General features: G+C 43.2%; 1 pseudogene; it reads right to left on the bottom strand.

Annotated features, from left to right (window-relative positions):
* Window positions 1-5,315: 5,315 nt before the first annotated feature.
* LOC118633649 lies at window positions 5,316-5,515 on the bottom strand (annotated as a pseudogene).
* Window positions 5,516-14,763: the final 9,248 nt, after the last annotated feature.

The raw sequence follows: 14,763 nt of genomic DNA, 5'->3' as shown, positions 1-14,763 counted from the left end.
GCGGCACCACCCAAGGCCTTGGAACCTTAGCACGACCCCAGGGGGTGTGAGAGTCTCGAGAAGGACTGAGGTTGAACTTGCTGCCAGCCTGGAAGATGGCACTCACAGTCCACACTGTGCTGATGAAAGGAAAGGAATGTGTTTTGCCTCCTTGAATGTGTGGACTGAGAGTCCTATTGTTACAACTATAATCTTCTTGAATGCAAATATCTCCAAAGACTCTTAAGAGTTGATGAGAAAAGTAATACCAGAAAGTTTTAATGTCTTAGTTCTTTTGCTTCTCACTATACTTGGTATAAAAAAAAAAAAAAAGGAAAGAAAGAAAAAGAAAAGAAAGCAGGTGGGAAAGAAAGAGAGAGAGAGAAAAAAAAGCATAGAAAAGCAAACATTATAGTCACAGCCAACCTAGTAGCAGTTGCCTATAGATTGTGACTTGAGGAAAAGCAGAAAAACACTATAAACTGCTCTATTTTTGCCCTAAAATGCATTATTAACAAATATGCCAGATTCATAAGCAGTATCCCCAATTCGTGTGCTTCTTTAAATGTGTAAATATTGAGGACAGTCAAGAATAACAACATTCTCTTTCCTCAATGACAAGAGGGTCAAGTCTTCATGAAATAAGAGGCTTGGTGTGTAGGGTCCTGAAATAGGTAAACACAGAACAAGGGATTGAACTGGGCATCGTAAAGACCAAAGGAAGACAATGACTATGTGCTGACTTTGCATCGAGCCCTTACCAAGGCTTTTCCTCACTTGACTCAACAACTCCCAGTTCAGATGGAGCATACTCGACAGGATGAGGGAGGCAGTCAGCTCTCCCCCAGAAACATAACAATATAATAAACTTAATATCTGTTTTTGAAATCATTTTAAATCTCTTACATGGGCACAGACATGTAAACCCCTATGCTTCCTTGAGAAAAAGTGCAACTTTAATGATCAACCTCTTGTTTGAATTCAATGATCATGAAGGTCCCTGCGAACACTGAGCATCTTTAGTCTAGATAAGTGGTTAGGGGAATGTTTGATTACCAGTAAGTTAGAAAGATAGTGAGGGTCAAGAAAAGTGTTGGTAGCAGAGTGTCCTATTGGAAGGAAAAGTAACACCTTTACCGCTGTGCCAGAGTCAGGAACATACTTAAATGCCTCCAAAGGTATCTCCATGTTGTTTTTTCACCCAGTAAATCCTATTAGAAATCTAGAGTAATGACTTCCCCAGCAAGCCCATTTCGAACACAGAGCAGAATAAAATTACCATCGATACTAATCTAAGCGACGCGTCAGCCCGTGTTCTCAGCCCTTGACCTCTTTCCAGTAAGTAGCTGGCCTTGAGCGTCCCCAGTCCAGCTCTGGCCTGGCTTCATAGAATGTGTGTGTCTCTACCACTTCTGTGTCTAATAGGCCCAGCAGTTCCCCGAGTCCCTGAGCCACCATGAGTGCATATGCCCTAAGCATCCCTAACTGTCCCCTCATACATGTGCCCTGTCCCCAGCTGGTTTTCTGCCCGGTGCTGAAGGAGCCTGGATCTCGGGCTCCCCTGAAACCTATGTTGGGTTTTGACAGACTGCTGCACTTGGCTTGGAGCAGGCTTGACATATCTCCCCAAATGCTGACTGATCCATGTGTGGACCTTAGTGTGGTGGGGCCTGGGGGTGCTCCTTACACTTGGATACGAAGGTGAGCAGGGCACAGGGCTGCTGCTCCTGAATCATTTCCTTCCAAACCTGAGTCTAAGGTCGTGTCCTGGGCTTCAAGTCTAATTCTGAGGCCATATCAGGCAAAACTTCAGAAATTTTGAGGGAAAGGCGAGTATGTAAAAGGGATGTGTCTTGTTGTGGCCAGATGGCAATCCTGTGGCAAATTGTATTTTCCAAAAATAGCTAGCTGCCTCCATGTTTTGGATTCCAAATATTCTTCCATTACGTGACCATCGAGAGGTATAATTGATTCCCCTCCCCTTGAAACTCAGCGACCCCACTGCCTCAGTGACGAGCACACTGTGGAAAAGAGCCTGCCTTGTAGGTGGCAGGGGGTAGGTTTGAAAAGGCAATACAGTTCCACCTGGCTCCCTGTCTTGGGAGGCTCACCCTTGGAACCCAGCCACTGTGTGGAATGAATGCCCAGACTACGTAGAGAGGGAGGGAGTAGATGTCCCAGCCCACAGCTCCAGGGGTTAAAATCGCAGCCAAAAGCCAGCATCAACCACCAAGCAGGTGAGTGACAGACAGAACCTTCATGCTTTCAGCCCCCAGTTGTCAATCAGCCTCAGTTCTTGAGTCTTCTGTCTGAAGCCCCACATAGGGTAGAACAGAGGAAACCATCCCTGCTGTTCCCTGGCTGAATTCCCCACCCACAGAATCCATGAGCAGTATCAGTGGTGGATGTATGCCAGTACGATCTGGGGTAATTTGTTATACAACAGATAACCAGACCATCCATAAAGGATGTGTGTGCCCATGCTGTAAGCCTTCTTGTAATTCTAACATTTTTTAGAAATGTGTTAAAATGAATACCGAGAGCGAACGTCAGGATGAACGCTGCATCCAATGAGCATCCAGATGTTACAAGCACATTTCTAAAAGCAGGTCGAAGGCTTGATTCTGAGCCTCTGGCTTCTGCAACACCAGCTGTGATGGTCAAAAGAACCACCTCTTTCTTCTCTTGCCCGAAGATGACAGGGGCAACCCCAGGGCCACTTCTCCCTGTCCAACCTGAGGGAAACACAAATCCAGGCACGGGCCGGAAACTCTGCTCTCCAAAAGTCACCCAGGACTTCTTCTCATACCCACAGTATCACGTATCAAGAGACCTCTGCAAGCACACTCGGTATGCAAGACAAATTATAAACGCTACTGGGATCCAACTGAAGACCTCTGTTTTCTTGCCTTGCATCCATTCTCCCTCTTGATATCATGACTCCATATTCTTTTTTTTTTAAATATATTTTTTGTTATTGATTTTTTAGAGAGAGAGGAAAGGAGAGAGAGACAGAAACACTGATGTGAGAAAGAAGCATCTATTAGCTGCCTCCTGCACGCCCCCTACTGGGGATCGAGCCTGAATCCCGGCCACGTGCCCTGACCAGGAATTGAACTGGGACCTCTCAGTCCGTGGGAGGACGTTCAATCCACTGAGCCACACCAGACGGGCTCCATATTCTCTTTTGGAAATGGCTTGTTGTAAATTGAATGATTGGCCACAACTACCTACCCTCCCTGTATCCATGCCCTTTGTCATGTGACTTTGCTATTCCTCCTGCTAGAGACAAGAAATAGTTTCTAGCCACACAGGTGTTGGGCTTGGCTCTGCGGTTTGCTCTGGCGTATGAAGGTGAGAGAACGTGGCAGTGTGCTGGTCTGAGCTTAGGTTTTACCGAGCAGTGTCCACTTACCTTGTATCTCTATCATCCCTATCAGTTTACCTTGAGAGGTGTAACCTAAAGACAGAAGACTGTAGGAGTTGATTTACCTTGTCAGTGGTACCTAAAAAGAATGTTTGTTTTCACTACCTAGATTCCCAGAAAACCTCTGGTTTCTTTCTGGAACCTGGGTATTCTGCCTTTCCTTTAATTCTATCCAGCACTCTGGATCCTTTCTATAGATTCCCTTCTCGCACAGATTAACCAGTATCCATGGCTATTGCTGGCAACCGAACTACAGTTGCTTATACAACAAAAGAAACATGACTACGGATGTTTGGAACAAGTCTGTCTATTGAAGAATTCTTCTTCTAATCCTCCTGCAGCAAAATAGCCAGGTTCAGAAGGAGGTAACTCTGGGAAGAAAAAGAAAAAAAAAAGAACTGGATTTTAAAATTCAACCTTTGTAAAGCACCCTGGGAGATGAGTGTGGGACTATAAAAAGTAAAAGGAACAAAATGTGACCTTAACCAAAAGATCCTATTACTTGATGTTTATGCAAAAGCCTCTACATTCACAAAATGAAACCTGTACCATGGCTGGTCAATTAAGAAAAAGAAACACTCTGTAAATCAGTTACAGGCTTTAGCTGCCTGCTTACCACCCAAAGTAACTAAATCCCTAATCAGTATGCACGGTGTGCACACAGACACCACACACACGCGTGCACACACACACACACACACACACACGGCAAGACATCCTGGCAAGTGCAGCCAAGAGAACAAATTAATCAGAAATACCTGAGTTATTTCACACAACGTGACCTGGGCTCAATACTGTGATTATTTCTGGGGCTGCTATAAGTTATGTTATTTTTACACTAGTTTCAACAAGCCCTGTTGTGTTTCCCAAGGGTAATCAATCACATTTCATTATTTGCAGGTTCCTCTCAGCTGTTTCCCTTGGCATGGGGGGGGGGGGGCGTGTGGAATTTCACAGCCCAAGCAAACACTCGGCCTGTGTGGCATTTCCATTTCCCGTCTCGGCAGGCTGTGGAAAACGGGGTTCGCGGCTGCAGGCCCCATCCATCCTGCAGAAGCAGCATCCTTCATTGGTTGCTTCCCCCCCTTGGCTACAGAAAGCGTCCCTTTTATTTTTCGGTACTTAATACGGCATAAGGTTTTATTGAGTTTTAATGTTAATACAAAGCACTGAAGTTTGACCTTATGATTCTCATTTTTCATTCCGTGAAAAACAAAGCAAAAGGAGCAGGAAGTAAATTCTTATGAGGTTCACCTCGAAATACCTTTAGTTCTGGGTGTCAGAATCCTAAAATGCATATTTTGGATATTTAATATCCAAAGCTAATAACGGGGTGGTGGGGATCCTAAATCTAAACCCATAATAAGAAACACATTTTAAGACTGTTTTGTAAGACATTGTCCTTAAGCCCTTCCCTCCCCGCCAGAAGGCATACTGTGAGAGAAGAGCGAGCCTTCTTCACAGCAGTAAACGTGAAACACAGCAATTTCAAACTTTTCTCAGTACAGAGACCCAGAACTGAGGTGAATTGAAAAAAAGGTATAGACTTGGAAAAAATGACTGTGAAGTATTTCCCTAAGTAGCAGACTTCCTACCCCAAGGGCGGGGCATTTCTGCATGAAGGGTGCATCGAAGAAAGTACAAAATACTGGCGGAAGGGCCAGAATTGGGAGGTTTATATACATTTTCGTCATCTGATATGTCCAGTCTTCCCCAGTATTGGGTCCTAATTATTAGGAATATATAATGTAAGGTTAGCACTATGTAGTCCACTTAAAAATGTACCTGCTAGCCCAGCCCATGTGGCTCAGTGGATTGAGAGTTGTCCCAGAGACTGAGAGGTCCAGGTTCAATTCCCGGTCAGGGCACATGCCCAGGTTTTGGGCTCCATCCCCATTAGGGGGCGTGCAGGAGGCACCAATCAATGTTTTTCTCTCACATCGATTTTTTTTTGTTTTTTTTTTTCAGTCCCCCACTACCAAAAATTGTGCAGTGGAGTTTCCCACATTTGGGGAGGTCTGCGGGGTCAGCACCTCCAGAGCACAATGGACAAGCCTCCCCTGGGAAACCACCTTCATGGTCACGGTATCTCCCCTGCCAGGGAAGAGTCACATCGATGTTTCCCCCTCTCTCTCCCTGCCTCTCTCTCTAAAAAATCAATTAAAACAGATTTTTAAAAATGTACATGCCTAACATATGCAAAGTAATCTTCCAATCTCTGGCCCACTTTGAGACAGCCGAGCAAGATCCCATCTCTGATTTCAAGGAGGTGGCATGGCAAAGTGAAAATCAGCACCCACCGCAGACAAAGGGCTCTGTGGCGTCAGAGGAAGAAGGAAGGACACATGATGAGGGAGAATCAGAGGCAGCGCCACACACGGCTGAATTCTGAGCCGCCAGCGCAAACCCGCTGGCTAAATGGGGCCCGGGCAGGGGTTTTGTTCAGCTCTCATGATATTTTAAAAACACATCGTCTGTAAATCTGTTGCCAGCATTGGAAGTTTGGAGTATTTATAAATCACCTGGAATTCTGTCTTCTCATGCAAAATCAGTTCTGAAAATTCTGGATCTACATGCCAGCCCGCCCGCGACCCAGAGCGGCAGAGCGGCCGTCCCTTTAACCGGACACGGGCTCTCCGGCGGGCTGCAGCCCCCACACCCGGCCGGCTTCATTGCCCCCTCGTCTGCCCTGCTCCTGCAGGCACGCGAGTCTGTCTCCCAGGACAGACTGTCAACACACAGAGCGGGGAGGAAAGACCAGAGCAAAGGGGCAAAGGCACAAAGGCAGACACGTGCGGTTATGCTCGGGGAACGGTCAATAACACGCTCGGGCTCAAGACTGAGATAAACTTAAAGGCAGATAAACGGTGACTGGGTCAAGCGATGGCAGATGCCATGGAATCCTCTAATGCCAGGACGAAGTGAATTGGCTTAATCTGGTTAAAATGCGAAGTCAGTTAAGGAAGTTCGATCAGGGAATGGCCCTTGTGAGGAACCTTCAGAACGTTTACAGCAGATCACCAGAGCAGAGCTATGATCCTACGGCAGAAGTTCCGAGAACTGGGTGACAAAGGAATGGGGAGAACGGCATGGACTTGATAGACACCGAGAGAATGACCTAACCCGGCCGCTGTGGCTCAGTGGTTGAGCGTCAACCCATGCACCAAGAGGTCGCCGGTTCGATTCCCTGTCAGGGCACATGCCTGGGTTGTAGGTCTGATCCCCAGTGGGGGGCATGCAGGAGGCGGCCAATGGATATCTCTCTCTTGTCGATGTTCCCATCTCTCTCTCTCCTTCCTCTCTCTCTAATATGAAGGAAGGAAGGAAGGAAGGAAGGAAGGAAGGAAGGAAGGAAGGAAGGAAGGAAGGAAGAAAGAAAGAAAGAAAGAAAGAAAGAAAGAAAAGAAAGAAGAAAGAAAGAAAGAAAGAAAGAAAGAAAGAAAGAAAGAAAGAAACCTAAATTTGACTTGGGAACTGCTTAGATAGGGTGATGGGAAGGACATCAATGCAGTGGGCGGACAAAGACAGACAAATTGAAAACACCTCTGTGGCTGGCATCCCAAGCTCAAATATCTTCAGGCAGAGACTTGTAACAGAAATATGCTAAGTAGCAGGTTTGAAATGTCAAGGATTGGTGGAGACTTTGATAAAATGGGGAATGCATATAAAACACCAGTTTAGAAAATCAAACAAACAAAAGTGTGCCCATCAAACAAAACATGTCAATGCGACAGAATCTGCCAGCTGCCTGCCACCAGCCTTGAAACTGGTAAACAAAAATGATACAGGTCATCCTGATGGAAATACCCACCAGACCAGAGTAAACACCCGGCTGGAGCTCAGGAGTGAGAAAGGCGTGAGTTTTGGTTTGGGAGTTCATGAATAAATGATAGAATTGCAGGATTGGGGATCAGGACGTTCGGGGACTCATCTATGTGCCGGTGACAGTTAAGGCTATGGAAGACAATGAGAGCCAAGGGGACAGGGCAGGAGGAGACTAGAGGCAACCCCAGGTGGGGCCTTAGGGAGCACCTGTTTCCTGGGGATGGGAAAAGAAAGAGGAGGCCGAGAAGTGAATGGAGAAATAGGCAGTGAACCAAGATCATAGCATCATGAAAAATATAGGAGGAAAAATGTTCAAGAAACTGGAAATAATCTTCAGTATGAAATGTCAGTATAAAATACTGTCCCCCTTCTCAAAGACTCATTTATTTAAAATGCCTTTCTCCCCAGAGTGATCATTTCTGCAGTAGCTTTCTACGATGTCAAGTAAAAAGAATTTCATCTATTCCTAGATCTTTGTTGCCTTCCCCTTTGCCACGGGTCAAGTTCCCATACCTACTTGATTGTGAACAGGCAAAAGGATGTTTTTAACTACCAACCTGCCCCCGGTGTGAGCAGATGCGGGTGAGACAGTGTGTTCTACATGATCTCTCAGACGTCTATCTGCTGCCTTTTTGGTGGCACGTGGAACTGCCCAGAGGAACCACGTTTGCATGGGCATCACTCACCTCTCCCTGGGAGGCTGGGAGCCCAGCAGTGAGGATACCAAGCAGCCTTCCTAAGCAGTAAAGCTTGCTTGGATGCAGAGATAGAGGGGAATCAGGACAGGTGACAGAGTACGTGAACCCCCCTCTCCAAGCCATAAATCTAGAATCGAATCTACTTTATGGTTCCTACATCATCACGGGAGTCAAAATCATACCCGAATCACCCAACTCGTATTCCAGGTGACAATGTACAGGGTTCGTGGTTTTGCCTTAAAAATAAATAAATAACTGTTCTCCCTCCTTCATTGAAAAGATGAAACAGTGAATAGGCATGCCATTCTATTTTTGAATTCAGGGCACATCTGTCTCCCACAACCTCGTCAGTGAAAATGCTTTCAGTCTCCAGAGCAGAAGAGGCTTGTGACAACAGAGCTTGATCAAGCTGGCTTCAGGGTCAGCTGGCTGTATGAGGCCCTGAGTCACTGCGTGGTGGGCTACCCTTGATTTCAGTGCTCCCTACAATACCTCTTTGATTTTGAGGTACTCCATCACCCCATCCCATACCAGGTCATCTCACTGGCTGAACTAGTTCCCCACATGACCTCTCTAGAGACAGGGATTAAGAAAGACGTCATCTTCCGTTTTCACACACGTGGCAGTAAAATTCTATGTAACTATGGATGATGGAGGCCAATATCACATACTTGAAACACAGAAGTGTCCCATCCACACCTAGAAAAGGGTCCTGTGATGAGAGAGAGAGAGAGAGAGAGAGAGATTGCTAAAGGACAAATAACGTCTTGAACTAGAACAGCTGCAACATAACCACAACAATTGAAAGGAAATCAAGTGGCAAGGTCTACTATGAGATGAGTATTTCTAAAGTGGACAGAGAGTCAATTGCTTCTACTCTAAAGCAGCAGCCGAGGACAGAGCAGCTTGCCTTCCGGTTCCTCGAACACATCAGGTGCTCCCACCCTTGCATATTGAATCATTCTGTCCATCCTCCCTAATTTCCTGTGTCAGCAGAATCCTATCTTTCCCTCACGGCATGGTGTAAATCCTATCTGCTTGACAAGGCTTTCTTACCTTCCTGGACTACGGTTATTCCTTCTTCCTCTGAATCTCTACAGTACTTGTAGACCACACTACTCATCTTAGTTCTTGATCCCACAGGCACTGTCTTAGGTGATACAAGTAGAAAGCTGGTCTCCCTAGAAAGATCATTAACTCCTTGAAGACATGAACTCTCCCTGGATGTTTTCATATCCTCCATAGCATTAGCATTGTGCCTTGCCACTGGGCCCTTCCAATAAACACCACTGAACAAAGCAGCTTCTGCAGGGATACTTAGCAAGACACAAGCAATAGGGAAACAAAAGATTCAAAGAGTTTTCTTTTATTGTTTAAAGGAAATGTGTAATTAGCTCTATAATACTTTACCAACTAAATTCATGCTAATTTCCATGTAGCAAGAAACTCCATTTGAAGAAAATTTATTTTCTGAGTCTTTTACACAATCCCAGTAACTCTCTTAACATAGAATACTTTCTTTTTCCTTCATCACTAAAATTACCATAATTTCAACCAGATGCTGTTTATCAGATCAAATTACCTGTTACTGGAAATTCTCTCTCTCTCTCTCTCTCTCCCCCCTCCCCTTGCCTCTTCTTCCTTTTCTTTTTCTTTTATACAACAATGCCTCGTACTATTCTAGGCACCGAGAGTACTATGGTAAACAGAACAAGAACCCTGCTCTCATGAACTGACATTCTAATGGGGAAAATAGACAACAGATGTATAAATAAGTAATAATTATCATATGGCAATCAGTGCCATGGAGAAAAACAAATTAAGAAAAGGAGCTAGAAAATAATGGGGAAACGAAGAGACAGTGATTAGGGAAGCCTAAAGATGTGGCCTTTGGATGGAAACTTGAAAAAAGTGAGGGAGCAAGAAATTCTCAAGTAAACATCACCCAGACAGAGGGGGCAGTAAGTGCAAAGGCCCTGGGGCAAATCTAAGTTTGGAGTATCCAAGGAATACGAAGGAGACCAGTGAGTCTGGGGCAAAATGAGTAAGGAGAAGGGCTGTGGGAGACAAGACTGATGAAGTCAGCAGGAATCGAATTTACATAAAAGCAATGGGACACAAAGAGAGAAGAAGAAAAAAATACCTTCCTAAAGTGGCAAAGTGAGTCTTTTGCTACTGGTCTCAATAGAATTCAATTCTAAGCCCATAGGTGTGCTTTTATTGCTTGCAAATCTATTGAACTTCCCCTAATAAAAAAAAAAATTTGAAGAGTACTTCATCCATTTGAGACTCTTCCCTATGAGTCAATTAGAAGAACTAACAGTCAATCAGCTGTATAGAGAGACAAGCCAGATTCCAGGCAAAAAAAAAGAAATCTTGAAGCATGAAGTTAAACTTATTGGATGTTTACATCTTTCACAACATGGTTTTCAGCTTTCTACTTCTCTTTCTACTGGTCACAAATAGTCATATGATCATGTGACAATACACCCTTATTCCTTCTTTTTTAATCCTCACCCAAGGATATTTTTCCATTTCTCTTCAGACAAAGTGGGAAGGAGGGAGAGAGAGAGAGAGAAACATCAATGTGAGAGAGACACATCAATTGGTTGCCTCCCACGCAACCCTGACTAGGTCTGGGGACCAAACCACAACCAAGGTATGTGCCCTTGACTGGAATCGAACCTGTGACTCTATGGTCCGTGGGCCGACGCTCTAGCTGCTGAGCCAAACAGGTCAGGGCAATTTGCCCTTATTTCTAAGGTGGGGAGGGAGGACAAAAGTTCTCTATCCATTACTATTTGTACAGAGTTGTGGAATGCAACTGGGCAATGGCTTTGATCATAGTTCTGCTGAAGCCCCAGCTACACTTCCTCAACCGCAGGACGGAGGGAAATGAGACCTTGGCAACTCAGGGGTGTAAGTCCACAGAAATAAAGCTTTCTCCAATACCTCATCCTCCCATGCAAATCTCTGAAAAGCCTTTTTCTTGGGACATCACAAGAAGCCCACTCCCACCAGCAACTGGTGGGGATGAGGAGAGCTCTCCATGGATAACATCTTCATTGTGTGCTATCAAAATATTTTACCTACTGAAACCCCATAGCCTCCCTGGAGAATAAGAGAGACTGAGCAACGCAGAGAAATAAATGTGTCTTCTCCAGAGGAAAGAAGCAAGGGACGAGTTTCTCAAGTGGGCTCAAGTAAGGCTTCTGGAGCTGGAGTTTACATTGCACCGCTTTACAGATTCTGTTGCTGGAAATGTGTTTGTTGCTTAGCTTCATTTTTGCTACCTTGTTCCACAGTAAGAAAAGTCACACCACTGGCAAAACTGAGAAACTTATTAGAATCCTGGGGTGTTTGCCTGCTTTGATTTTCACACCGCACAGCCAACATGAAATGAAGGAGAGAGAGTGCTGTAAACAGGAAATGTGAAACACTTGCAAAACTTCACAGCTGGAGATAGCTTCGCCTGGGCTGTGAGGAAGGGTCTTCCAGCACCCTCCTGCACCCTCCTTCTTCCCAAACAAAGGTGACGTTTGGTTTTTGTCTCGAAAATCACATCTAGAGTTGAGGTGGTAAGCGTGGATGGTAACTGTACAATATCGTGAAAAATCCGCTGTGGAAAATGCCAAGAGACTTTCCATTCATCTTAATGAATCCAGCTTACTTCAAAGGGGCTTTGAACGATCCTGTGGTTTTAAAATGCCAAGCAGGGCTGCTTGGCAATTGGGTTGAAAGTAAGAAAAGGCTGTACTAAGTCAATAACTGTATTTCTGTGTTTTTTATTCAATGCTTCGTGAAGCATCTGTGCCAACATTCCTAACAGGCACACTAGAGAAACCTAATGCAAAAATCACAGAGGTGCAAAAATCACACCAGAAATCAATTAGAGAAATAAGCTCTGGGAAATGTAAATTAAGCAGATGAAAAAAAAAAAAGTAGATAAAATTCCCAGAAGTACTAGAGACAACTACAGATCCCAGCCAAAGAGAGAAGCCGGTGGATAAACAATAAATTAAACTAAGTAAAAGAAAAATATTCTTAAAATAACATATTACCTTTTTCATTAAAAAATAAAAATAAGAACTCTCTAGCATGAGTCCGTCCAAATGTGTCTCAAAGTAAGACACTGGATGAGAGAAGGTCACCAACGAACATTCTGAGTTTCTTAATGACACTCACCGGCTTCACTGATTGCAGAGTCTCCAAGGAGAGAAACATGCTTATGAATGACAAATATATATATATTGTTTGGAGAGGAAAACTGCCCTTTCTTTCACTTCCTTTCATTGGCTGTTTTGATCTTAGAATGTGAGCTTTGCAAGTGTCAGCCCGATTCGGAAGGGGAACTCGGGTCCAAGCAACGTCTGTCTTAAATAAGTCTTGCTACTATAGATCCTAATGACACCCTTCTAAAGCCATTAACATATGTGCTCATTAACAAAGCTGACAAAGCTGGTAAGTCTCCCTACGTTATTTTAAATAAATGACAGTAACAGATAAATCCATTATCTTTGCTAAAATTTAAAACATTACATAAATGCCTGAGGTTCTTTTTGACCCAAGTGTGGCTCCTTCTACCCACTACTAGTTTGCCATGGCTGTTCTAATCCCTTGTCTCTAGAATATACACATGAAAACATATATATTGTATGATGTTTCTGTTTCATAAGTGGAATCGTACTGCACATACCTTTCTAAATTTTTTGTTGCAGTTGTTCACTGACCCAGAAATTTCCATGCTAGGGGAAAAAAAAAAACAAAAAAACCTACATCAGTCATTTTTATCAGCTGCCTGGTATTCCTCAGAATTTTACTATGTCTTTTGCCATTCTCCATTGATAGATACTTAGGTTTTTAATTATTGCCTTTTCTGAAAACTCTTCAGTGAGTATCTTCACATGCCTCGCCAGGCACTCCTCAAAAGGTTTTTCCAGAGTGTAAATAGACAAGAGAAATATCTTAAGCTTTTTAAGCCCTGTGCTAAAATAGTACGGAATAGAGAAAGGCATAAAAATGAAGCTGTCAGAATAAAAGAAATAAAATTACAACTTTCCCCCAAGGAATCAGAAAGCTACAGCATGTTGGTTTGGAGCAGATTTCTTCAAAGTCAGAGATTCCTGGGTTCAAATCCCACTCTCAGGTCCAAATTGAAAACAATCTAAGTGGTTATTCATGGCTATAGCAAAATTCATAATGAAATACCTAAAGAATCATATGTAGCTGATTTTTAAAAAATAAGACAGGTCTAGATATACTAACACAGAAGAGTGTAACTTAGCATAGCTTTAAAAAACTTAATTTTGCCAAATCTTAGTTTCTCCACCAAAATGTGAAAATAAAATTAAAATGTATCTACAGCATGGAGTTGTGTACAGATTAAATAATAGATAGGGCTAAAGCACATAGCACACCAGCTGACACAGGAAAAGTGCTCAATAAATATTAGTTTCCATTTTCATTATTGATGTGTTCCAAGATAGTGGAGAAATTTCAATAACCTAAGGCAACTTGTTAATTTATCATTTACTAAGCATCTAGTATGAGCAAGTCTTATACTACTTGAGTTAAGAAAAACACAAAAGCATAAAACAATCTCAGTCCTCAAGGATCTTAGGAATATATCTGGAAATATAAATTATGTCCAGAATAATCTTAATAAAAAGGATACAGTAAATATCATGAGAGGTCACAACAGACTGCTTTTATTTTGTCTGCCCACACTACTCCCTTCAGAGAACAGCACCCCTCTTCAGAGAACAGCACCCCTCTCCTTTTGAAGAACTGTTCCTCTTCCAATCCCAACACTGATATGAAGACAGCCAATCATAGAGCCACCAGCCTGGCTGGCCACAGTTAATAAGTCAGAAAATATGCATGTGACTTAATCACGTGACTGAAACCAGGCCAATGAGAGCATTTTTCACACTAAGAATTAATGGTATGTAATGGGAGGGTAAGGTCTAATTTGTAACCAAGTTCTCCAATATTTGGAAAATTTTGTGGAAAAAAATAAAGGAGCACAGAAACAAAAGTAGAGGCAAAAACAAAGAAAGACATGATAGGATTTGAGTCCCTGGTTCCAGAGACCTAGACTTAACCCTGCCTTCTGATTATGACACGAATGTCATTAGTTCTATGAGAGCAATGATTTCTATATGTCTTTATTCACTAATGTATCTCTAGCAACTAGACCAGTGCCTGGCTCATAATAACCTCACTACTCATTCCATTCACTCATGAATAAATTAATTAGTAAGATCCTGTGATGTATCCCTCTTTTTTCTAAACAAGTTCAAATTCTGTTCTTTCCTTGCAATCATACCAAGACTTTTTTTTTTTTTTTCAATTCTACCTCCAAAGGAAAGAGAAAGAAGGCAAGGAGAAAGGAAATATTAACATCAGAGTATTTTCACTATTCTAGACCAGATCCTATCAAAGTACTCCCCATCTCTTTCACCACAAAAAGAGATATTTTGAGTTTTGATTATTAAAACTGCTCATGGAGGATTTAGCCTGGTTAAACAAAGCACAGACATGTCAACTTGGTTTCCAAGACTACATACTCTAGAAACTGGAAACCAAAAGCCAGTCTGCCTTATGCCTGCTTCTACCTTTCTTATTTGAATACCTTCTTTTATTTCCTTCCATGGACCACCAGGGAGCTCAGGCTGCAGACTTAGATCCTAGCAGATGGCTAAGACATATTCACAATTGTCAGTTGCAACTGGCCCAGGACAAAAGTGAATCCACATAAAACCTAGCCAAGATGAGGAATGTCAGGTGAGAAAAATACTATGGTAAAGGTTTCATCAACTGTTGAGGGAACAG

This window comes from Molossus molossus, unplaced genomic scaffold (assembly GCF_014108415.1).
Source record: "Molossus molossus isolate mMolMol1 unplaced genomic scaffold, mMolMol1.p scaffold_m16_p_18, whole genome shotgun sequence".
NCBI classification, from domain to species: Eukaryota; Metazoa; Chordata; class Mammalia; order Chiroptera; family Molossidae; genus Molossus; species Molossus molossus.
This window is presented reverse-complemented; position numbering and strand designations above follow the sequence as displayed.